This window comes from Symphalangus syndactylus, chromosome 10, assembly GCF_028878055.3.
Source record: "Symphalangus syndactylus isolate Jambi chromosome 10, NHGRI_mSymSyn1-v2.1_pri, whole genome shotgun sequence".
NCBI classification, from domain to species: domain Eukaryota; kingdom Metazoa; phylum Chordata; class Mammalia; order Primates; family Hylobatidae; genus Symphalangus; species Symphalangus syndactylus.
This window is the reverse complement of record NC_072432.2, coordinates 121,576,584-121,602,172: the sequence shown is the minus strand read 5'-3', so window position 1 is coordinate 121,602,172 and position 25,589 is coordinate 121,576,584. Positions and strand designations below refer to the sequence as shown.

Genomic DNA, 25,589 nt, shown 5'->3' with positions numbered 1-25,589 from the left:
AATTCCTGATTGATTCAAAGAAACATTCTAAGCAGAGCTGTCATTTATGCCTTCTCCGATCATTTCCTGCAGAGATAATTAAATATTTTAATATAAAATGAGGAAAATCAAATTTCTTTCCCCGACAGCTTCTGCTGCCTAGAAAAAAGTGTTGGCAAGAATGTCAGAAAAGAACCATCAGCAAAAATGACAGCCTCACACAGAGGCTGAAAGTGAGACTCCCAACGTGCAGGGATCAGGTGTGGGCTTTAGAGACAGCCTGGGTTTGAATACCGTCTCCTCCACTGGCTTGTCTCCTGAACTTAATATAACCTCTCTGATGCTCAGCTGCCATACCATCACATGACAACAGGAATCCCTGCCTCACAGAGTTAATGAGAAAATGAGATTATGTATGAGTGATTATGCAGGCAATCACTCCACACAGTGGCTGTCACATAAAAAGAACTAAATTGAGGCCTGTAATCCCAACACTTTGGGAGGCGGAGGCAGGTGGATCACCTGAGGTCAGGAGTTTGAGACCAGCCTGGACAACATGGTGAAACCCCATCTCTACTAAAAATACAAAAAATTCGCTGGGCGTGGTGGCGGGCACCTGTAATCCCAGCTACCAGGGAGGCAAAGGGAGGAGAATGGCTTGAACCCGGGAAGAGGAGGTTGTAGTGAGCCGAGATCGTGCCATTTGCACTCCAGCCTGGACGACAAGAGCAAAACTCCGTTTCAAAAAAAAAAAAAGAACTAAATTAATAGGAATGCTTATTAGCAACAGCCGTGGATTACAATACAGTTTATTTCATGTTTGCATCTGCTTGAATGTAAGCCTCACAAGAACAGAGATTTTTGTCTGTTTTGTTCACTGAAGTAACCAAGTGCCTAGAACACTGTCTGGCCCACAGTAAGATTCACTTAGTGTATGCTGAATGAATGGGGCTTAAAGATCAGTATTTGGCATTTAGCTGAAATTTGTTGAGAATTTACTATGGTGCTAGTCATGATGCATCTTGTATCTCATTTCATCGTTACAACAATTATGTATTCATACTATTCATTTTATAAATGAGGAAACGGCAGCCCAGAGAAATTAACTGACTTCCCCAAGGTCACAGAGTTAAATAGCTAAGCCGGCATGTGAACCCAGGCTGTCAATATTCAGATATCTGTTGAATTAATAAGTAATGATTCAGATTTAACTTAACAATTTAGTGAATGTGCATAGTAGTTACACTGGAAGTCACAAGGTAACCTGAAAGGTTACCCTGGCTGGCCAAGATGGACCATGTTTCATTCCAGGAGGGGAGTCCCCGGAGACTTTTAATACATCTGCTAGGGTAGTAATGAGAAAGGCATTGTCCACATTTCACAGAGAGTTGCTAGACAAAAAGCAGAAAAGTAAATATGCCAAGGTTATAAAGAGAATTAGTATGTCAACCATAAACAAAATCCAAGTCACCTGTTCTCTTCTCACAAGGCTCTAACTTAACATAGATAGGGATTTGGAACCCACTGCAGCTGGGGAAAAAGTGTTATCAACACAACAAAGTAAGAGAAATGTGTTCCTTTTCACAAGACCTCAACTATTAACAGTTATTTATTTGTAATTGATTACTTCTGAGGAAAAAGAACTATATAAAATAATTACATTAACAGAAGCTCTGGTGGCTGGAGTAGTTTTTAATTTAAGAGTAACTTTAGGCTGGGCACAGTGGCTCAGGCCTATAATCCCAACACTTTGAGAAGCCAAGGCAGGTAGATCGCTTGAGCCCAGGAGTTCAAGACCAGACTGAGCAACATGGCAAAAACCATCTCTACCAAACATACAAAAATTAGCCCAGTGTGGTGGCGCACGCCTGTGGTCCCAGCTACTCAGGGGTCTGAGGTGGGAGGATCTCAGGAGCCTGAGAAGTTGAGGCTGCAGTGAGCCATGATCACAACACCACACTCCAGCCTGGGTGACAGAGCCAGAGCCTGTCTCAATCAATCAATCAATCAATAAGAGAATAACTTAAAAAAAAAAGTCCAGGTGCAGTGGCTCATGCTTGTAATCCTAGCACTTCAGGAGGCCAAGGTGGGTAGATTGCTTGAGCCTAGGAGTTTGAGACCAGCCTGGGAAACATAGCAATACCCTATCTCTTAAAAAAAGAAAAAAAAAAGAGAGAATAACTTTAGAAAGGCTTATTTTATGGTAAGACTACAAGTGGTTATAATAAAAAATAAAGGTTTATTGTAGAAAAGTTTAAAACACAAATAAGCAAAAAAATTTAATTTCATTACCAGCATACATTCTTTGTGACCATCCTCCTAGTCATTGTTGTACATTTGTCTTTTACAAAAAATAGGATGACACTGTACATTATAGCTCATGTTTTCCAATTAATAAATCATAAATATCTGTGTCAGTATATATATTATTTTTAACAGAGGAATTCCATTGTACTTATGTGTTAAATCCCCATGGCTGAAAATTTGTTACTAATTCTTCTCCATTATAAACAAGGCTGAGATGAACATGTTAGACCTAAATGTTTTTGCACGAGTTTTAATTATTTCCATAAGATAGATTTCCAGAAGTAGACTTGCTGGGTCAAAGGGTTGAATTTGGAATTGTTAAATTAAAGCACAAACATCTGTTTTAAATATATTAAACTTGTCTTTCATTTCATGTCAGTTTCTTTTTTAGTGTCAAGTACCATGACAAATACAGTGCAGGGCCCCAGGAGAGACTGGTTGAGCAGTTCCTTCTATTATTCCCTTTATCACTCCCCTTTTCAGAAGAAACAATGTCCCCTAAATTAAGAAGAAAAGAAAAGAGGAGAAAAGATGAAAACAATATGATAATGTTAACCCAAAATGAGAAAGACTAGTTGGCCTGACCAATAGCTAGGGAAATAAAACTCCATCACCAGAGGCATATACAGAACATTGCATCAGGCACCATGGTAAGATCTAAGAGATGTGAAATCCATAGGTCCAGTACTAGCCCTTGAGAAGCTTAAAATTCATTTCAAAAGCAAAATTATAATAAATGAAAAGATTCAGAAGCATAGAACAAGGCCACATACATACGGTAGGAGAGTAGGTAGTTCTATATTAACTGTAATAACCAGTTGAAGCAAGGAATCATAATGAAAAGATACATTGAACATTTTATTTTACTTTTAAAATTTATTTTTTAGAGACAGGGTCTTGCTCTGTCCATCATAGCTCACTGCAGCTTTGCGCTCCTGGGCTCAAGCAATCCTCCCACCTCGAGCTTCCAAAGTGCTGAGATTACAGGCGTGAGCCACTGTGCCTGGCTAATTTTTAAAATTGTTGTAGAGATGGGGTCTCACTCTCTTGACCAGGCTGGTCTCAAACTCCTGGCCTCTAGTGATCCTTCTGTCTTGGCCTCCCAAAGTGCTGGGATTATAGGTGTGAGCCACTGCACTGGGCCAAACATTTTATTTTAAATTGACAGTTGAGACCGTACTCCAGAGATTCTATGTCCAAGCATACGCCCAGAGTAATGTTCATAGCGACACTGATTTACTAGCAAAAAAGAAAAAAAGAAAAACTTGAAATGTCCTAAATGTCCAATAGTAAAACTGATAATTGTGATCTCTTTATATAAGAGTACTACTCTAAATAAATGAATCACATCCATCTTTAATGACTCAATCTCAAAAACATAATATTGAGAAAAAAAGGCTCATAAGTATGCAAATAGTATAATTTCATTCATCTAAAAGTCAAACTAAAAAAAAAATCAAACTGTAAAAATGTTTTAAAAACATATTGCTTAGGCTGGGCACAACGAGTCATGCCTGTAATCCCAGCATTTTGGGAGGCCAAGGCAGAGGATCACTTTATCCCAGGAGTTCGAGACCAGCCCAGGCAACATAGTGAGACCCTATCTCTACAAAAATTTAAAAATTAGCTTGGCGTGGTGGTGCCCACCTGTGGTCCCAGCTACTTGGGAGGCTCAGGTGGGAGGTTCACTTAAGCCCGGGAGGTTGAACCTACAGTGAGCTGTGATTGTGACACTGTACTCCAGCTTGGGTGACAAGGCAAGACCCTATATCATAAAACAAAAATAAAACCTATATTGTTAAGAAATATAAATGCATGTAATAAAAAAAAGCAGGAGAATGATAGGTTCAAAATTCAGGATAGTGGTTGCTTCTTAGGGGAAAGAAAGGGAGTAGAATGGGCCAATGGCGGCCTCTAAGACAAGCCATCATGTTCTTAAAATGGTTGATGAGTACACAGGATTCATCCTTTCATCGTGGTGTTATTTCTTTTTCTTTTCTTTTTTTTTTTTTTTTTTTTGAGATGGAGTCTTGCTCTGTCACCCAGGCTGGAGTGAAGTGGCTCAATCTCGGCTCACTGCAACCTCCACCTCCAAGGTTCAAGCGATTCTCCTGCCTCAGCCTTCTGAGTAGCTGGAATTACAGGCACCCACCACCACACCCGGCTAATTTTTGTCTTTTTAGTAGAGATGGGGTTTCACTATGTTGGCCAGGATGGTCTCGAACTCCTGCCCTCAGGTGACCCATTTGCCTCAGTCTCCCAAAGTGCTGGGATTACAGGCATGAACCACCGTGCCTGGCCCACCATGGCATTATTTCTGTACCCTACACCTGTATTGCACATTTTCTTTTGCATCTACTCAATATTTATATAAAAGTCATTTTAAAAGTAGTTTCTACATGCTAAATTTAAAATTAAAATGTCTATAACTATATATCCCAAAAGTCAATTTTCTGCATGTCAATTTTTAAAATAAAATTTCAAGGTAAAAAAAAAGTTAATAGTAAAAAATAATTAACACCTGAAGAACACTTATGTGCAATCTGTGGCCAAGGAATTTCCTTTTGGAATAGGTCCATTCACTGGAGTTTCATAATATATTGGTCAATCGGTTCCACTTTTGGTTTCCTTAAAACATTTCTTTTGTAATGCTAGGGTCTTGCTCTGTCTCCCAGACTGGAGTGCAGTGGCACAATCAGAGCTCACTGCAGCCTCGAACTCTTGGGCTCATGCAATCCTCCCGCCTCAGCCTCCCGAAGTGCTGGGATTACAGGTATGAGCTATCACACCTAGCCCTAATTTTTTTTTTTTTTTTTTTTCTGAGACAGTGTTTCACTCTGTCACCCAGGCTAGAGTGTAGTGGTGCAATCTTGGCTCACTGCAGCCTTTACCTCCTGGGCCCAAGTGATTCTCCTGCCTCAGCTTCCCAAGTGACTGGGACCACAGGTGCATGTCCCCATGCCCTGCTAATTTTGTACTTTTTTTTTTAATAGAGATGGGGTTTCACCATGTTGCCCAGGCTGGTCTCGAACTCCTGGACTCAAGCAATCTGCCTGCTGAGGCCTCCCAAAGTGTTAGAATTTATAGGCATGAGCCACTGTGCCTGGCCTAAATTTTTAATTAAAAATAAAAAAAGGCTGGGCACGGTGGCTCACGCCTGTAATCCCAGCACTTTGGGAGGCCGAGGTGGGCGGATCACGAGGTCAGGAGATCGAGACCATCCTGGCTAACACAGGTAAACCGCATCTCTACTAAAAATACAAAAAATTAGCTGGGCGTCGTGGTGGGCGCCTATAGTCCCAGCTACTCGGGAGGCTGAGGCAGGAGAATGGCGTGAAACCGAGAGGCAGAGCTTGCAGTGAGCCGAGATCACGCCACTGCACTCCAGCCTGGGGGACAGAGCGAGAATCTGTCTCAAGAAAAATAAATAAATACATAAATAAATAAAATAAAAATAAAGTTATGGCTGGGCACCATGGCTCACACCTGTAATCCCAGCATTTTGGGAGGCCTCGCGGTAGGTGGAGGGTTGGGGGGGTGGATCACTTGAGGTCAGGAGTTTGAGACCAGCCTGGCCAACATGGTGAAACCCCATCTCTACTAAAAATACAAAAATTAGGCATGGTGGCACATGCCTGTAATCCCAGCTAGTCCGGAGGCTGAGGCAAGAGAATCGCTTTAGCTCAGGAGGCGGAGGTTGAAGTGAGCTGAGATTACGCCACTGCACTCCAGCCTGGAGGAAAGAGTGAGACTACGTCTTAAAAAAAAATAAATTAAATGCTTTTCCCCAATTTTTGTTTTTTAATCCATACCCAATTCTAAAATAATTATTTTTCGAGTGTTACTCTTGCTCGGCCTTTTCCAAACCTTAACTTACAGAAACAGCTTTCTTTTCAAGCTCATGTTTCATAATGGACTGTTCCATTGCCCCTGTGAAGTTAACAGTGAGTCCTGTAAACTTCACAGAAGCAACAGGGAACGGTTAACACAAAGAGTTAAACCACAGTCTGTTACTTCTTTTACACAACATAAGCGTTCCCCAGATCATCAAATCCAGATGGCATCTACTCAGTCATTATCCTTCTGAGGTGAAACTGTAGGAGAACTGAATACAATGTGTAACATCTGGCTCTTTGTGAGCAATGTGTTAGGTATTAACCCGACCGGTGGAGCACAGAACCTTAGAGGATACCCAGGCGTCTACAGACCTGAGAGTGATTTTCCTCCCGAAAATCTATTGAGATGTACAGGATCCAAAAGTACACTTTAAAAACTAAAACGTGGCCGGGCGCGGTGGCTCACGCTTGTAATCCCAGCACTTTGGGAGGCCGAGGCGGGCGGATCACGAGGTCAGGAGATCGAGACCACGGTGAAACCCCGTCTCTACTAAAAATACAAAAAAAATTAGCCGGGCGTGGTGGCGGGCGCCTGTAGTCCCAGCTACTCGGAGAGGCTGAGGCAGGAGAATGGCGTGAACCCGGGAGGCGGAGCTTGCAGTGAGCCGAGATTGCGTCACTGCACTCCAGCCTGGGTGACAGAGCCAGACTCCGACTCAAAAAAAAAAAAAAAAAAAAAGTAAAACGTGAGGCTATACGCAATAAGATTCCTTTGTATTAATACAAAACAAATCATACTACACTAGTCTGTTAAAAGTGCTAATAACAGCCGGGCTTAGTGGCTCACGCCTATAATCCCAGCACTTGGGGAGACTGAGGAGGATCACATGAGCCCAGGAGTTTGAGATCAGCCTGGGTAACATATTGAGATCCCATCTCCACAAAAATATAAAAATTAGCTGGGTGTAGTGGCACATGCCTGTGGTCCCATCTACTTGGGAGGCTGAGGCAGGAGAACTGCTTTAGCCCGGGAGGTCGAAGCTGCAGTGAGCTATGATCGCACCACTCCACTCCAGCCTGGGCAACAAAGCAAGACCTTGTCTCAAAAATATAATTAAGTTAAAAATACATAAAAGTACTAATAAAAGTGTTAATACCATGGTGAAGCCCTGGACTGAAAGTCGGGGTCTCTAAGTTTGAGTTTATGGATCTAATTATGCAACCATAAATAGCTCTGTGGTTTGTGCAAGTTACGGAGACCCTCTGAGCCTCCCCTTCCTAAGCTGTCAAATGAAGTGAATTAGTGCTAGATTTTACTAAGATCTTTTCAATTCTCAAACTTTACCGTTTGTTAAGGGGGAACCATAAGCATATAAATAAAGAGAAAGAGTAGCTATTATATATTTTTTCCAGTTTATGGAATCAATCTAAATTCTAAAATCTAGAAGAGAATTGCAAAACCACTAATACAATTGCATCTCATTTTATGATACAAGTCAACAAAAATATATTGAGTTCTACTTTGTAATATTGGGGATATTTCACAAAGCAAAGCAAATATCTGCACTCATGAACCTTAGAGTCTGCAGAGGGGTATGGATTTTTTTTCTTCTTTTTTTGAGACAGAGTCTCACTGTGTTGCTCAGGCTGGAGTGTAGTGGTGTAATGTCAGCCCACTGCAACCTCTGCCTCCCGGATTCAAGTGATTCTCGTGTTTCAGCCTCCCAAGTAGCTGGGATTACAAGCATGCACCACGCTTGGCTAATTGTATTTTTAGTAGAGACAGGGTTTTGCCATGTTGGCTGGGCTGGTCTAGAACTCCTGACCTCAAGTGATCTGCCCACCTTGGCCTCCCAAAGTGCTGGGATTACAGGCATGAGCCACCGCGCCCAACCCATAGGTATGGATGATTTAACAAGCAATTACAAGAAAGGGTGGTAAGTGCTAAGATGGAAAAAGTAGAATGTTCTAACAGGAAGAGTATATACATACTGCAGTATGAAAGGCTGTCCTCGGTGAAGTTATGTCTAACTTGAGACCCAAAAAGCAGCTGTCAGGAGGGACTCAGGAGGGGAACGGTCCAGGTGGAGGGAGTAGGATGGAGAGAGAACCGGGAGGGAGTGGCTGATCTGGCATCAGGGGCCAAACCGCAGGGACCAAGAGGGGAAGTATAAAGAGGTAGGCAGGCAGGGGCAGGCAGGAGCCGCAGCAGGCAGCGCCTTACAGAAAACATAACACGGAGTTTTGCTTCAGCTTCCTGCTAATAGGGGCTTTGTATATCGAAGGGATGGGACTAGATTAACGTTTTCAAAAGATGGTCCCGGCTGTGACAGGAAGAGCGGACTGCAGAGCAGCAGAACCTGAGGCAGGAAACCCCCAGGAGGTCAGACAGGGATGGAGACAAAGGACAGTGACCTGAATTAGATTATTGGCAGCAGGGACGCAGAGAGATTGAGAATCCGGGACTGGACTTGGTGACAAAGCCGATGTTGGGGAATAGGAGTCAAAAATGATTTCTGGCCAGGCGCGGTGGCTCACGCCTATAATCCCAGCACTTTGGGAGGCCGAGGCAGGCGGATAACAAGGTCAGGAGTTCGAGACGAGCCAGACCAACATGGTGAAACACTGTCTCTACTAAAAATACAAAAATTAGCCAGGTGTGGTGGTGGGCGCCTGTGATCCCTGCTACTTGGGAGGCTGAGGCAGGAGAATTGCATGAACCCAGAAGGTGGAGGTTGTGGTGAGCCAAGAACACGCCATTGCACTCCAGCCTGGGTGACAGAGTAAGGCTCCATCTCAAAAAAAAAAAAAAAAAAAATTATTCCTAGCCAGGCTCAGTGGCTCATGCCTGTAATCCCAGTACTTTGAGAGGTTGAGGTGGGCGGATCACCTGAGGTCAGGAGTTCAAGACCAACCTGGCCAACATATGAGACCCCGTCTGTACTAAAAACACAAAATTAGCCAGGCACGGTGGCACATGCCTGTAATCCCAGCTACTCAGGAGGCTGAGGCAGGAGAATCGCTTGAACCAGGGAGGCAGAGATTGCAGTGAGCTGAGATTGCACCATTGCACTCCAGCCCGGGTGATAAGAGCAAAACTCCATCTCAAAAAAAAAAAAAAAAGAATCCTAGACTTCCAGCTTAAGAAACTGGGTAGAAGATTGTCTTGTGTTTGCTAAGAGGACTGGGTCTCAGCTTGGAGATGCTGGCAGGCATTTTGCCATCACTTGGAAAGAGGCTGCCTGAGAGTGGAGCGAACAGAGGAAAACAAGCCAAGAGACAGGCAGGGGGAGGCTGAGCATGACGACCCGACTTTATGTCTCCAGGCCAGATACCACAGATCTACCTCTGGCTTTTCAGGTGTGTGAAACAATGCATTTCCTTTGTCATAGGGTTCGTTGGTAGTGGTGTTTTAGTTGGTTGAGTTTATGGAGTTAATTGTGCAACCATAAATAGCTCCATAAACTCAACTATCCCTTTGCTTGGCTGTTACAACCAACCAAGCAAAACACCACTACCAACAAACCCATGAGTTTGGGTTCTGTCACTTGGAACAAAAAGAATTCCAAGAAGATGGGTACAGGGAGAGTAGGAGGCCCAGGGTAGAACTGCCTTAGAAGAAGGGATCCAGGAAGATGAGACCGAGAACGAACAGCACGAGGAAAAGGAGGAAAGAAAGTGGGAGAGGACAGGGCCAGGAGAAGAGAATTACTCAAAGACACGTGCGTCAGGAAAGCCAAATGCTTTCAGGAGATAAGTTAGATAAGGACTAGGACACATACATTGGGTTTAGCAGCAGGGAAGTGGCCGTGACTTTTTCGAGGATAGTTTCATTGCAGCCAGGGGAATAGAAGCCAGAGTGAAGGCAGCTGGGGAGCCAAGGAGGAAGGAGGTCCCTGGATAGAAATAATTCTAAGCCAAGAAGCTGGGCTGTGAAGGGGAGGGTTGCTGGAGGAAGATGGATTTTGATGGATGAGATGGGACAAGGTGCAGAGGCTGAGAAGGATGCAGAAGAGGTGATCATCAATGAGAGAGACCCTAGAGGAGGGAGGAGGGAGGAGGGAGGAGGCCTAGAGCACAGGCCAATCCACAGATTGATTGATTTTTTTTTTTTTTTTAGAGATGGGGTCTTGCTGTGTTGCCTAGTCTGGTCTCAAACTCCTGGGCTCAAGTGATCCTCCCACCTCAGCCTCCTGAGTAGCTGGGATTATAGACAGAGGCCACTATCATACTGACTCAATCGACAGATTTAAAGGTTGGCCCTAATCAAAGGAGTGATACTTCTTCAGCTGGAATGAGATAGAAAGAGAGAAAAACTTACTCAGATGCAGCTGGACAGCAGCAGGAACTGTCTGACAGTCTCTCCTGTCTCCATAAAGTAGCGGGCTGGCTCTTTGCTGGGAGTGATGGGAGCCTGGGAGGTTTAAGGGGAATGCGGGTGTTTGAAAATCTGCTGTGGAGAACAGGAGAGAGAGAAAGCTGGCTAGAAAATCAGCTAAGCTAGGAGAGTTCAGTTGATCATAGAAACCGTTCCCATTTTACCCAAACCTGTTCAGAAAGAATGGAATCTAGAAGTTTGATTACAATAAGATGACTGATTTATAAAAGGTTTCTTTTATAAAGAAATGTGATTACTGGGATATTTTTCATTAATGACCTGAAAGAGGAACTTTTAGGTTGGCTGATATAACACTATGTTTCCTTCCTCCCTTCCTCCCTCCCTCTCCACACCCCACCCCCAAACTTTCTTTCTTTTTCTGAGACAGTCTCACTTTGTTGCACAGGCTGGAGTGCAATGGCAGGATCTCAGCTTACTGCAACCTCTGCCTCCTGGGTTCCAGCAGGGATTACAGGCACACGCCACCATGCCCAGCTAATTTTTGTATTTTTAGTAGAGACAGGGATTCGCCATGTTGGCCAGGCTGGTCTCGAACTCCTGTCCTCAGGTGATCCACCTGTCTCAGCCTCCCAAAGTGCTAGGGTTATAGGCATAAGCCACCACGCGCCAACCTGCTATAACACTAAGTTTTCTGTAGAGTAAACGGGCAAGCTCATGGAGATCTGCCACCCTAGGAACTCACAACAGGCCCAAAGTGGCCGAAAGGATTCCTAGGCTAGAGTGAGAGCATGAAAAAACCAACTCAAACTGTGCTTATAAGATAAAGGTCTTGAGAGCTCAGCAATCACCCAGTTGAGATCAAAGTTACAGACAACAATTCTCTTAAGGGCAGATATTGCCCTTGGAGAGAGCAGATACCAAGAGGCTATTAGGTAAGATCCTTCCAGCCCCAAATCCTTCCTTGTCCTGTGACAACATTCTGTTGAGGGTGATAAGAGCTCATGTGAGATATCTGCACTTGAAAGATCTTGTCTCCTGGCGAAGTTAGACATTTGCCTTTTTTTTTTTCTTTTTTGAGATGGAGTCTCACTCTGTCACCCAGGCTGGAGTACAGTGGCGCCATCTCGGCTCACTGCAACCTCTGCCTCCTGGGTTCAGGCAATTCTCCTGCCTCAGCCACCCAAGTAGCTGGGACTACAGGTGTGCACTACCACACTCAGCTAATTTTTTTGTATTTTAGTAGAGACAGGGTTTCACCGTGTTGCCCAGGGTGGTCTTGAACTCCTGACCTCAGGTGATCTACCCACCTCGGCCTCCCAAAGTGCGAGGATTACAGGTGTGAGCTACTGCGCTGGGCCAACATTTGCATTTTTCAAATTCTATTCTCGGCTGGGGGCAGTGACTCACGCCTGTAATGCCAGCACTTTGAGAGACTAAGGCAGATGGATTGCTTGAGCTCAGGAGTTCAAAACCAGCCTGGCCAACATGGCAAACCCCATCTCATTAAAAAATAAAAGAAAATTCTACCCTTATATTTTGTTTTATCGTCAAAAAAGTTGTTGGACAATATTGTCTCAGCCCCTCCTGAAATGTCTTCTATGAATTACAATGTAGCCGTGTGCTAGAAGTCCTTGGAGAGGTATTACATTAATATTCTGTTTGAATAGTGTGTGTGTGTGTGTGTGTGTGTGTGTGTGTGTGTGTGTGTGTGTAGTCAGGGGTCTCACTATGTTGCCCAGGCTGGTCTTGAACTCCTGGCCTCAAGTGATCATCCCACCTTAGCCTCCTGAATAGCTGTGACTACAGGTGCACATCACTGAACCCAGATAATTTTTAAAAAAAATTTTTTTTTTTTTTTTTTTTTTTGAGACAGAGTCTCACTTTGTCACCCAGGCTGGACTGCAGTGGCTCAGTCTCAGCTCACTGCAAGCTCCGCCTCCCAGGTTCACACCATTCTCCTGCCTCAGCCTCCCGAGTAGCTGGGACTACAGGCACCCGCCATTATGCCTGGCTAATTTTTTCTTTTTGTATTTTTTAGTAGAGACGGGGTTTCACTGTGTTAGCCAGGATGATCTCGATCTCCTGACCTTGTGATCCGCCCGCCTTGGCCTCCCAGAGTGCTAGGATTACAGGCATGAGCCACCGCGCCCGGCCAAATTTTTTTTTTAGAGACCAGTCTTGCTATGTTGCCCAGGCTGGTCTCAAACTCCTGGGCTCAGGTGACCCTCATGCCTCAGCCTCCTGAGTAGCTGGGACTACAAGTGCGTGCCACCATTCCTTGCTTAGTGTTTTCTATCTTTTATAGTTAAGGGTATTTCCTGCTGAATTATTCAATATCCTTCACATAAAGGAAAAGAAAAAAGCCCAGACAGGAATGTTGCCACCCTAGGCCTTCCTTGCTTGAGTTTCCATTTATCAACATCATCTTTTATTGAGGAATTTCTAGCTCTTGAGCTAAAAAGTTCATTCCTCCCGGTCCTTCAGAGGACTCTGATCCTCATTTTCAGCCTTCACACACTCCAGGTTACCACGGTCCAGGAGCCATGTGGGGTGCTAAGTTTACAACATCATCCCTAATGGGAAAGAATCCATAGAGAGTGGACATTGCCCATGCAGTGTGACAGGTGGTAGGACAGGAGGTAGAGTGTGGCAAAAAAGCAGATGTCAGCCGGGCGCGGTGGCTCAGCCCTGTAATCTCAGCACTTTGGGAGGCGAAGCGAGTGGATCACTTGAGGTCAGGAGTTCAAGACCAGCCTGGCTAACATGGCAAAACCCGTCTCTACTAAAAATACAGACAATTAGCTGGGCATGGCGGTGCCCGCCTGTAATTCCAGTTACTCCGGAGGCTGAGGCAGGACAATCACTTGAACCCGGGGGGGTGGAGGTTGCAATGAGCTGAGATTGCGCCACTGCACTCCAGCCTGGGCAACAGAGTAAGACTCCATCTCAAAAAAAAAAAAAAAAAAAAAAAACAACAGCAGATGTGGTCATCTCTTCCGGGATGGGCAGAAAGAGCCAGGGAGGGCCTCCCGGAGGAGGAGGTGGCACTTCAGCAGAATCTTGAAGGCTGAGGATTCCGCCAGGTTGGGAAGGTGTGGAGGGGTGGGAAAAGGAGGGACCCGCAGAGGATAAAACAGCATGAAGGGTGTAACAGACTTCTTCCTGGGTGCTGCGAGCTCCACGACCTGAGCAGAGCCGGGGGTAGGGAGCGATCAGGAGGGGAGTCCTGACAAGGAAGTGACAGGGGCCAGACGGACACAGCGTGGCTTAAGAACAATGAAGAACTTTGGACTCTATCCTGGCCCAGTTGTGAATTGATCATTTCTATTCCTTGGTTTAGCTTAGACGAGAATTTTAAAAGAGAATTTTTGCTAAAACATAAAGGGAAAAGCAATGAAATACAAAAGCATAAAAACAAAAAGCTCAGAGATCCCAGATTTCTCAGCCTGCTCCACTAAGTTCTGGCCCCAGATGGGCTTGGCCCCAGCCCTGTTTCTCTCCTCAACCCAGCCCATGTGGATGCCGGGACTGTCCAGCATAGGCCTCGTCCATGGTCTCAACAAGGGGGCAGATGGGATTTCCACTCCTACCAGATTCCATGTCTGAAAAGTCACCCCTGGGCGATCTTGCTAACACAGAGGTCGGCTGAGTTTCTGTTCTGTAGCTGCCCCTGGAGGTCTTGTTCTAAATCAGGGATCAGCGAACGTTTTCTGTCAAGGGCCACATAGTAAACATGTAGGGCTGTGCAGGCCATTCGTATCTCCGTCACAGCCACTGAAGATTAATGCAGTGCTGATGGCTTTAAATGGCACGTAACATCTTTAGACGGCATGTCAACAAAAGGGCATGAATGTGTTCCAAGGAAACCTTATAAACACTGAAATTTAAATTTATATCATTTTCATGTCATAAAATATTATTATTATTATTTTGAGACAGAGTCTCGCTCTGTCACCCAGGCTGGACTGCAGTGGGGCAATCTCAACTCACTGAAACCTCCGCCTCCTGGGTTCACGTGATTCTCATGCTTCAGCCTGCCAAGTAGCTGGTACTACAGGCACCCAACACCACGCCCGGCTAATTTTTGTATTTTTAGTAGAGATGGCCAGGCTGGTCTCAAACTCCTGGTCTCAAGTGATCTGCCCACCTCAGCTTCCCAAAGTGAGATTACAGGAGTGAGCCATCACACCCGGCCTGATTTATTTTTTTATTTTTATTATTATTTTTGCAGATAGGGTCTCATTCTGATGCCCAGGCTGGAGTGCAGTGGTGCAATCATGGCTCACTGCAGCCTCAACCTCGCAGGCTCCAGTGATCCTCCCGCCTCAGCCTCCTGAGTAGCTGTGAATACAGGCGTGCGCCAACACACTTGCCTAATTTTTAAATTTTTTGTAGCGATGGGGTCTTGCTGTGTTACCCAGGCTGGTCTTGAAATCCTGGCCTCAAGTGATCCTCCTGCCTCAGCCTCTCAAAGCACTGGGATTACAAGTGTGAGCCACGACACCCGGCCTCTATTTTAATTTTTTGTCCCAACCATTTAAAAATTTACACACCATTCTTAGCTCATGGACTACTAAAACAGACAATGGGCCAGATTTAATATTTTTATTATTTATTAATTTTAAGCAAATGATACTAATGTATACCATCTGCTGAGCATCTTCTAGTTGCCAGGTAGTATGTACCACAGAGAGTTGCTATTAAGAATAAATGTGGCCAGGCATGGTGGCTCACGCCTGTAATCGCAGCACTTTGGGAGGCTGAGGCAGGCAGATCACCTGAGGTCAGGAGTTCGAGACCAGCCTGGCCAACATGGTGAAACCCCGTCTCTGCTAAAAAATACAAAAATTAGCTGGGTATGGTGGCATGCCTGTAAATCCCAGCTACTTGGAAGGCTGAGGCAGGAGAATTGCTTCAACCCAGGAGACAGAGGTTGTGGCGAGCCGAGATCATACCACTGTACTCTAGCCTGGGCAACAGAGCAAGACTCCGCCTCAAAAAAAAAAAAAAAAAAGAATAAATGAGATAATGCAGTTAAAGCACTTAGCAGAGGGCCTGCACTAAGGTCTCAATCATTGTTGGCACTCATTATTATTACTATTATTATTGTTTATATATCTTATCTTTAATTGGCAAAACAACCAAGAAATACGAGATAACTCTTTTTTTTTTTAAATGAAGTTTCACTCTTATTGCCCCGGCTGGAGTGCAATGGCATGAACTCAGCTCACTGCAACCTCTGTCTCCTGGGTTCAAGCGATTCTCCTGCCTCTGCCTTCCAAGTAGCTGGGATTACAGGTGCCCAGCTAATTTTTGTATTTTTAGTAGAGACGGGGTTTCACCATGTTGGCCAGGCTGGTCTCGAACTCCTGACCTCAGGTGATCCACCTGCCTCAGCCTCCCAAAGTGCTGGGATTACAGGCGTAAGCCACCACGCCTGGCCCAAGATAACTTTTTTTTTGGGGGGGGGGCGGCGGTGTGACGGAGCCTCACTCTGTCGCCAGGCCGGAGTGCAGTGCAGTGGCTCAATCTTGGTTCACTGCAACCTCCGCCTCCCAGGTTCAAGTGATTCTCTTGCCTCAGCCTCCCAAGTAGCTGGGACTACAGGCGGGTGCCACCACACCCAGCTAATTTTTGTATTTTTAGTAGAGACAGGGTTTCACCATGTTGGCCAGGATGGTCTCGATCTCTTGACTTTGTGATCCACCCACCTCGGCCTCCCAAAGTGCTAGGATTACAGGCGTAAGCCACTGTGCCCGGCCCAGGATAACTCTTAATAGCCCATTGAGGATCAGAAAATTAAGTACTTTGTGAAACTAGCAACTAGCAGACCTAGGATTTGAACCTGATATACCTGACTTCAAAGTCCATGCCTTTTCCATGGCGTCACCCTACCTCCTGTTTAGTTTATCTGAAGCATATTCCCTGGTTGGTTGCTAATCCCTGGTCTGCCCATCAGCAGCAGGCATTATCATCCCCAGAGCCTGCTATCTTGTGTCAGGATTAGCACAGGACTTATTCTATTCTTGTTTTAACACTTCAATGCCTGTTGGACCGCTTAGCTCTTATTTCATGCCAAGGGATCCTCTGCCCTGTAGCACAGAGAAAATAACTGAGCTCAGAACAATGAGAACTCTTCCAGTCCTCTCACTTCTCCAGGTTCTTCTGATGACTCATCGCCAGGTAACTTCCTGAAAGTGACTCTCCCAGAATCCTAGCACACCAGGATTCTAACAGTAAACCACTTTAGACATCAGTCATAACTCCAGATAGCTTCCATCAAAGGTAAGAAGAGTGCCGTGGTATAAAAACCATCAGAGCTGTCCATAAAATGTTACCGATGGTACTGTTCACAGCTTCAAAATTATATTCAAGGGAGGCCACGTGATAATCCTTCCTTGATTTAGCTCCAGAAAAAAAAAAAAATGTCCTCTCTAAAGTTGAATCTGTGTACTTTCTCTTACTAGAATAAGAAAATGATGTCACCCAACCTGTTTCCTTTTCTGTCGTGGCTTCTAAGAAACTTAAAGCCAAATTCTCTGCCAAAATGTCTCATCTCAGGTGTCCCACGGGATTTATTTCTGCTTCACTGCTTTGATCACTTTTATGTTTTATAATTTTAAAAACAGCTAGTCTCTACTGTGCATCTCCTATATGCCTGGCACCACGCCATTCCTGACATGCCTTCCTTCTTTCTGCACACATTTCCTGATATACCTTCTTTCTTTCCTGTATGCATTTCCAGCAAAGTTCTTTGACACCTCACCCACTTGTCTATCTACGTGTCTGTCTTCCTCCGCCCCAGTTATAAGCCTCTCAATGGCAGGCACCACGTCTTACCCATCCTTACCTGTTCTGCTCCTAACACAGTATTGCCACTAACGTGGCACTCAGTGAAAGTGTTGAATGAAAACATTAATGGATTTCTAATTCTCCCAACAACTCTGTAAAGTTGTTACTGCATTTTACAGATAAGGAAACGTAACATTCTGGTAGATTAGGTAATTTTTCCAAGGTTCCAGAGTTTGATAAGTGGTTTCAAAGCTGGTCATTGTTTTACTAAACTACCCTAGTGCCTTATTTTTTAAGTTATGTTTTATCTTGTAGTCTACAACTCAACTCTCCTGGAAGCAAGCAGGTACAAATAGTGGGTTAATGTATTAGTACTGCTAATAAAGACATACCCAAGACTGGGTAATTTATAAAGAAAAAGAGGTTTAATGGACTCACAGTTCGAAATGGCTGGGAAGGTCTCACAATCACAGCAGAAGGCGGAGGAGCAAAGGCACATCTTACATGGCGGCAGGCAAGAGTGTGTGTGCAGAACTCCCCTTTATAAAACCATCAGACCTCATGAGACTTATTCACTATCACGAGAACAGCATGGGAAAAATATGCCCCCGTGTATCAATTACCTCCCACCAGGTCCCTCCCACAACACATGGAGATTATGGGAGCAACAATTCAAGATGAGATTTGGGTGGGGACATAGCCAAACCATATCAGTTAAAAAAGAAAAAGAGGCTCTATCTACCTTTATGCATCATCGTGATGAGTCAACCTGGCTTTATCCTTAGAGGTCACAAGATTGGGATGTCGTCCCAGGAAAATTGTGGTTCTTCCAGATTGCACTCCCTTCCACATCTCTCTCTCTCTCTCTGCATCTCTGCTTGTCTCTGAATAGCTCTCCTTTTAGTCTGTCTTTTGGGTTTTCTGCTGCATGTGTCACTCTGAACCTCCATGCAGGCATTAAGACCTCCAGGCAATCCCCATACCTGGTCTCTGCTGGAGCAAGTTACACTAACAGGATTCCAGTCCTTCTGCATCTTAGAGCCTCTAGACACACATCCGAATTGGAATCTTGTGGCTCTGGGTGGCTTCCTTGATGGAACTGAAACTCTCTCTGGCATTTGGCACCGCCCACCTTCATCTCATATCATCTCCTCTCCAACTCTACCTATTCCCAAGGGGCCCCATCCAGGAGTCAATGAAAGCTTACATAAAAGTTTATGTCCAAGAGCAACTGGCAGAACATCTAGAATAAAGATGGCAGATGGTTGTTACTAGATAGAAAAACTAGAAATTGGAGAAGATATTTGACACATTGTCAGCCCTCAGATATTTGATAATGAATGAATGAATGAACTAACTCACTCTAACATCACCACTTTCCCACCTTGATACCTAGACAGCCAGCAACCAAACCCCAAATTCTAAGCACCCAAATCTCTTCAGCCATGGTAGTCCTATGGATGTGCTGTAGCAAGACCGATTGAGATGGAAAACTCAATTTGTTTTCTGCTTGAAAAGCAAGCCAGAGCACAGCTTTGTCAGTCAGCCCAGAGATTCCTTCTCAGTACCAGGCACTGGTCGTCTTTCAGGGGGAAATGGAGGGTGGGGGTGGGGGAGGGTGGACAGGTTTTGGCTTCACATCCTCCCTTTGCTTGAAGTTGTTCAGTGACCCTAGGCAGTCACTGGATAGCTCGGGCCTCACTGTTCTCATCTGTAAAAAGAGGAAGTTGAACTAAATGCCATCTCTGCCACCTTCCAGCTTCTCATTCTGTGATTTTTCCTCCAGGAATCCAGCCAGCATTCTTTCCTTGGGCTGGAATCTATGAGATGCCCATTTTAATCTTCCTGATTGCATTTCCTAGTCTTCCTTATCACAAATCTGTCAGGAATTGGAGACCAGCCTGGCCAACACTGTGAAACCCCATCTCTACAAAAAATACAAAACTTAGCCAGGAATGACGGTGTGCACCTGTAATCACAGCTACTCGGGAGGCTGAGGCAGGAGAATTGCTTGAATCTGGGAGGCAGAGATTACAGTGAGCAGAGATTGTGCCACTGCACTCCAGCCTGGGCAACAGAGTGAGACTCTGTCTCAAAAAACAAACAAACAAAAAACAAGTTTGTCATAAGCTCCTAGGCCTTAGGAATCTGATCATAATGTGACATACCATAGGACTTTTTATGTGTGTAGTAAAATAGATTGAACATAAAATTGGCCATTTTCACCATTTTTTATTTAAGCGACGAGGTTTTGCTCTGTTGCCCAGGCTGGAGCAGTGGTGCAATGCTAGCTCACTGCAGCCTCAACCTCAGCTCAAGTGATCCTCCTGCCTCAGCCTCCTGAGTCACTGGGATTACAGGCATGAGCCACCCTGCCCAGCTATTTTAACGATTTCTTTTTATTTTTTGAGATGGAGTCTCACCCAGTTGCCCAGGCTGGAGTGCAGTGTTACGATCTCAGCTCACTGCAACCTCTGCCTCCTGGGTTCAAGCGATTCTCCTGCCTCAGCCTCCCGAGTAGGTGGGATTAGAGGCATGTGCCACCACACCCAGATTATTTTTGTGTTTTTAGTAGAGACGGGGTTTCACCACGTTGGCCAGGCTGGTCTTGAACTCCTGACCTCCGGTGATCCACTGGTCTCAGCCTCCCAAAGTGCTGAGATTACAGGTGTTGAGTCAATGCGCTCGGCTTATCTTCACCATTTTTAAGTGCAATGGTCTATGACATTAAGCACGTTCACATTGTTGTGTAACCATCACCATCGTCCTTCTCTAGAACTTTTTCATCTTCCCAGGCTGAAACTCTGTACCCATTAAACACGAACTCCCCACTCCTCCTCCCCCCAGCTTCTGGTAACCCCCATGCTTTCTGTCTCTATGAACTTGACGGCTTTAGGGACCTCACACGAGTAGAATCATATAGTATCTGTCCTTTTGTGACTGGTTTATTTCACTTAGCATGATGTCCTTAAGGTTCATCCATGTTGTAGCATGTGTCAGAACTTCCTTTTTAAGGCTGAATAATATTCCATTGTTTGTATTGACACATTTTGTTTATCCATTCATCTGTCCATGAACAGAGGCAGCAGCCACCTTTTGGCTATTGTAAAGAACTTTGCTAGGTACATGGATGTACAAATATCTATTCAAATCCCTGCTTACAATTCTTTAGGCTTTAAATCCAGAAGTGGCATTGCTGATCACATGATAATTCTATGTTTCGTTTTTTCCAGAACTTCTATACGATCTTCTTCAAGGAGACTTTTTTTTTTTTTTTTTTTTGAGACAGGGTGTCACCCAGGCTGGAATACAGTGATGCAATCACAGCTCACTGCAGCCTCTACCTTCTCAGCTCAAGTGATCCTCCTAGCTCAGCCCGAACTAGTAGCTTGGACAACAGATGCACGCACAACCATGCCAGGCTAATTTTTGTATTTTTTTGTAGAGATGAGTTTTGCCGTGTTGCCCAGTCTCAAGTGATCCGCCTGCCTCAGACTCCCAAAGTGCTGGGATTAGTCATGAGCCACTGCGCCCAGCCTCGAGGGGAATTTTTTTTATTTTTTAAAAAAAATTTTTTGAGATGGAGTCTCGCTCTGTCGCCCAGGCTGGAGTGCAGTGGCATAATCCTGGCTCTGGCTCACTGCAATATCCACCTCCCGGGTTCACGCCATTCTCCTGCCTCAGCCTCCTGAGTAGCTGGGACTACAGGTGCCCACGACCACGCCCGGCTAATTTTTTGTATTTTTAGTGGAGACGGGGTTTCACCGTGTTAGCCAGGATGGTCTCGATCTCCTGACCTCGTGATCCGCCTGCCTTGGCCTCCCAAAGTGCTGGGATTACAGGCGTGAGCCACCGCGCCCGGCCAGGGGACTTTTAAATGCATAAACAGCACTGCTTGAGAAGCCAGGCACTGCGGTCTCACTCCCATGCTGATGCCTGAGGTGCGGGTTTACCTGGAAGGGTTGTCCCACCTCAGTCTTCAGAGGCAAGGACCCACCTGCTGTTCAGAATGAGCCCTGTATGAAAAGACTGCACCTGGGGCTCATTGTGCCTCTGCCCTCACCAGTGCCTCAGTACACACTTTTGGGAAGTGGACTAATAATACTCAATTTATAGGGTTTTTATAAGAATCAGGGATAGTGAACACAAAGCGCCTAAGTAAACACTTACAGAATGAGCCTATTAATCTACCCTACAAAAAGCAAAGGGTGGTTACAAAAACCAAATGAAATCATGTCTAAGAAAGCTGATAATGTCTAAGAATGCATGACCATTTGGCCACACATTCCACCAACACTGCACCCTCATCATTTCTTTCCTAATCACTGCTGCAGCCTCTTAACAGCTTGTCCTGCCTCCTACCCTCCTAAGTCCATTCTTCACTGAAGCCTCAGAGTAAGCTGCTTCAAGCAGATCTGATCCTGTTATTCTCCCACCAGAGTTTCCAGTGGCTCCCCCTGCCTTTACAAGACTTTTTATGGTGTGACTCCATCCTCTTTCTTTAGTCTTATTCTGTATCTTTCTGGGCCTCATATTTTGGTACTTTATCTCCATCATTTTAAAAAAATTTTTAATTTATTATTTTTTTTTTAGACAGGGTCTCACTCTGTTACCCAGATTGTAGTGCAATGGTGCAATCTCAGCTTACTGTAACCTCCACCTCCTGGACTCAAGAGATCCTCACACCTCAGCCTCCCAAGTAGCTGAGACAACAGGCGTGCACCACCTCACCTGGCTTTTTTTTTTTTTTTTTTTTTTTTTTTTTTTTTTTTGGAGAAATGTGGTCTCACTATATTGCCCAAGCTGGTCTCAAACTCCTGGGTTCAAGCAATCCTCCCACCTTGGCCTCCCAAAGTGCTGGGATTATAGGCGTGAGCCACCGTGCCTGGCCTTTACCTCCATGATTTTGTTAATGTTTGTCCCCTCTACCTGGAGCACTCTCCTCCCACTTCTGGCTAAAACTTAGTCATCCTTTAATACTAATTTCAGGCATTGATTTTTTTCAGAGGTCCGATAGCACTACGAGCAGACATCTATCATCATACCAAGAGCATAATTATCTCTGGGTTGATTTCCCCAACTAGATCAGCTTCTTAAAGTCAGATGTTAAACTATTTATCTTCATATTCCTAATCCTAGAACTGTGCTAGGGTGTTTATTGAACAAATACATAAATAGGAATAGAGTGATGTTTTTATTATTGGAAACCTGGATAGTTCATGTGTGAGTGACTATCTCCTTCAGAATAACTGCTTCTATAACCTCACATTACATGACTATTATTTAAAAATTAGGATCATTAGACAATAATTTTTTTTTAAATTGGCACCACAAAGGGGGAAGCCACAGAGGAAATGCTCTGAGTTCCTCTCTATTGTTCTTTCTGCATTCCTTTTTCCCTTCAAAATAAATGATGTGTTTTAACACAGAACTACTCATGTCTTTATGGTTCTTCTGAGAGATGCTTCTGTTTCATCAGTGTCTTAGGAAACACGCCAGCCCCTACTTCTGAGGTCTTGATGACACAGCCTCCATTTATAGATCCTATGTGCAGTGTTTTCACTAGGAGTGAGCTAAAGCTATGAGTCCAGTCTTGCACTTAGTAGGTAAATAATCCGCAGAAAAAATGAGTAATTGGTGAGTCACTCACCTGTTTGTGTTAACTCCTCTAAATGCCAGTCTGTAACTACGGGTCAGTTTTTAAAATTTACCTCCTTTAGAAGCAAAAACTATGCCAGCTGTGCCTTTTTGGAAGCATACAGGCATTGGAAGGTTGTAAAAAACAGTGGGTCATTTTTTAAATTAACCTAACGTGTGTGTATTTACAGTTGATGTTGGAGACACTTGATCTGCTTATTTTTTTAGTTAAGTCCATGAATTTGTATTTAAATTTCTTGATCTGAGTGTCAGTGTCTTTCCATAGGAATCACTTGAGGGTTTGCGTTTACTGATGTTTGCAAACCACTGTGCAAAGTTATTGTCTGAATTTAACATGTGTTTAAACTTCCTTTTAAGCTTCAAATGGTGCCTTCTAGTTCTATGGTGTTGGTGACTATTAATAACTAGATTTTGGTTTTATCTTTTGGGTTAACTGTCGCTCCAGGGAAGTCAAAATGGTAATCACTAACATATACTAATTTTTTCTTGTTTTTAATCTTTTAAAGATTTGTTTCTTTTTACTCACAAATACAAAATGATTTTTATCTTTTGAGACAGGGTCTCACTCTGTCACCCAGGCTGGGGTGCAGTGGGGTGGTCTCAGTTCACTGCAACCTCTGCCTCCCAGGCTCAAGTGATCCTCCCACCTCAGCCTACCAAGTAGCTGGGACCACAGGTGCTCACTACCATGCCGGCTAATTTTTTCATTTTTTGTAGACATGAGGTTTCGCTATGTTGCCCAGGATGGTCTTGAACTCTTGAGCTCAAGCAATCCTCCCATCTCGGCCTCCCGATGTTCTAGGATTACAGGTGTGAGCCACCACACCTGGCCTCACAATGCTTTTAAATGAATATTAACGTGAGATGTGGAATATTGTATGTAATAGGCAATTCATAATTTCACATTTTGAAAAAGAACTGGTAATTCCAGAGCAAAGTACTCAGAGTTTGTTAAGGACCAGCAAGAATTTCTGCTTAACAAAATATTTAGAATCCCAACAACTCTGAGACTTACCTCCTTTCCCTGGGGATAGGTAAGGTGAGAACAATTTGAAAGAATTTTCTTCAGTTCTCGGGATGAGGAGAATTTCCTTATTTATTATCTCAAGTCAACAGGTATGACTGTCTAGCAAAAAAAGGAATCTGAGTTCATTGCTAGCATTTTAGACTTGGAATGAACAATAAATATAATATGAATAGTTCAACCTTCTCAGAGGCAGAAATGTTTTAAAACCAAGCTTGCCTGATTTCCCATCTGCTGTCTTTTGCTATCAGCAAATTTGTTGAGGATCGTGTTTACCTGATGAGTATCTTTCAGTTTTCCTAATTATAACCTTTATTACTAAATGCCTAAAAGAGTTCACAAGTAAAATCAACCAATTCGTATTTATGGGAATGAAAATACAGGGTGAAGGTTTTAAATAAAAACATATCTTTAAAAACATGAATTGTTACATGGGGGATAAGGATCAAAAGACATACGTACTTTGCCAAGCCTTGAAAAGTAGGCAAAGATGGGGTCACCTTAGACTCTCAGCCTGGAGCCTTCAGGGCAGGACATTCTTACTGAGGGGTGAGACTGAACGGATGGAGCCTTGCAGGGTGACCCAGAAACAGGCTGAGGACAGACACCAACAAAATTCAGCATTCCGAGCGCCCCCTATTCCCGGGCTTCCAATCTGCCAAACTTAACTTTTGAAAAGCTCTAATTGTGGGATCCCAAATTAAAGTCAGCTGTGCTGAGGGGCTCGCAGGTACCGCTGGCTTTGGGGTCCGCATTCTGTGGTGTCCTCTGGGGTAGGTGTGTTTGGGGCTGCAGGGACGGGAGGGCACCCACGGCACGGGCTTACCCACGGGGACAGCGCCTCCTGACAGCGCGCGAGGCGGGCGCGTGGCAGATGCCGCTTAACCCGTACCCGAGGCAGCAGGGGTCGGGACCCCCGCCCACAGTGTGATACGGACCCCGCTGAGAGCCACACTCTCCCAGCTCTCACAGATTCCCGCCTCTGCAGAAACCCAGCCCAGCCCACCATGGAGTTGACGTCCACACTCGAGGCAGGGGGCATGGACCGCGAGCTTGCAATCGCACGCCCCAGACGCCCAGGAACAGGCGCCCCACGTCCAGCCCGCGGGCAGGACGACAGGGCCAGACAAAGAGTTTTAAAATCGATCCCCCGGGCAAAGCCCCGGCTACAGCGAGAAGTGCGAAGCCGTCTCTAAATTTTAGCAGCTCGCCGCTTCTCCCATTGGCACCACGAAGAAAAGACTTCCCACCCCCGAAAGGGAAGATCCCGAAGAGCCCCTACCTCGCTGCAGCGCCAGGTCCCGCGGTCTCCAGCGGCGGCCACTGCGGCCGGCGACAGCGCCAGCGGCCCGGCCCCGCCCTCTCCACGGTCCCGCCCCGCCCTCTCCACGGTCCCGCCCCCTGAGGCCCCGCCCCCGGCTCACTGCATCCCCGGCCTCGCCGGCCGGCTCCCGATCCCACCCACCGCCCCCTCGGAGGCTCCTGGCCCCGCCCCCTAACGCCCCGCCCACCGCCCCTGCGTCGGCTCCCGGCCCTTTCCTCGGAGGCCCCGCCCCCGCCGGCTCCCGGGCCCGCCTTCTCGCGGCCTCGCAGCTAGGTTCCAGACTGTCGTGCAGGCCCCACAGCCCGGTGCATTGTGGGACGCCGCAGCCAA

At 45.2% G+C, this 25,589-nt stretch overlaps 1 protein-coding gene across 1 annotated transcript in view; it reads right to left on the bottom strand.

Annotated features, from left to right (window-relative positions):
• EXTL3 (exostosin like glycosyltransferase 3) overlaps window positions 1-25,272 on the bottom strand; it is a 133,981-nt gene extending 108,709 nt beyond the window's left edge. Inside the window, exon 1 of the mRNA XM_063610831.1 lies at window positions 25,218-25,272. The gene's annotated coding sequence lies outside the window, so the exon portion shown is untranslated. The remainder of the gene's footprint in view (window positions 1-25,217) is intronic.
• Between the last annotated feature and the right edge of the window lie 317 nt (window positions 25,273-25,589).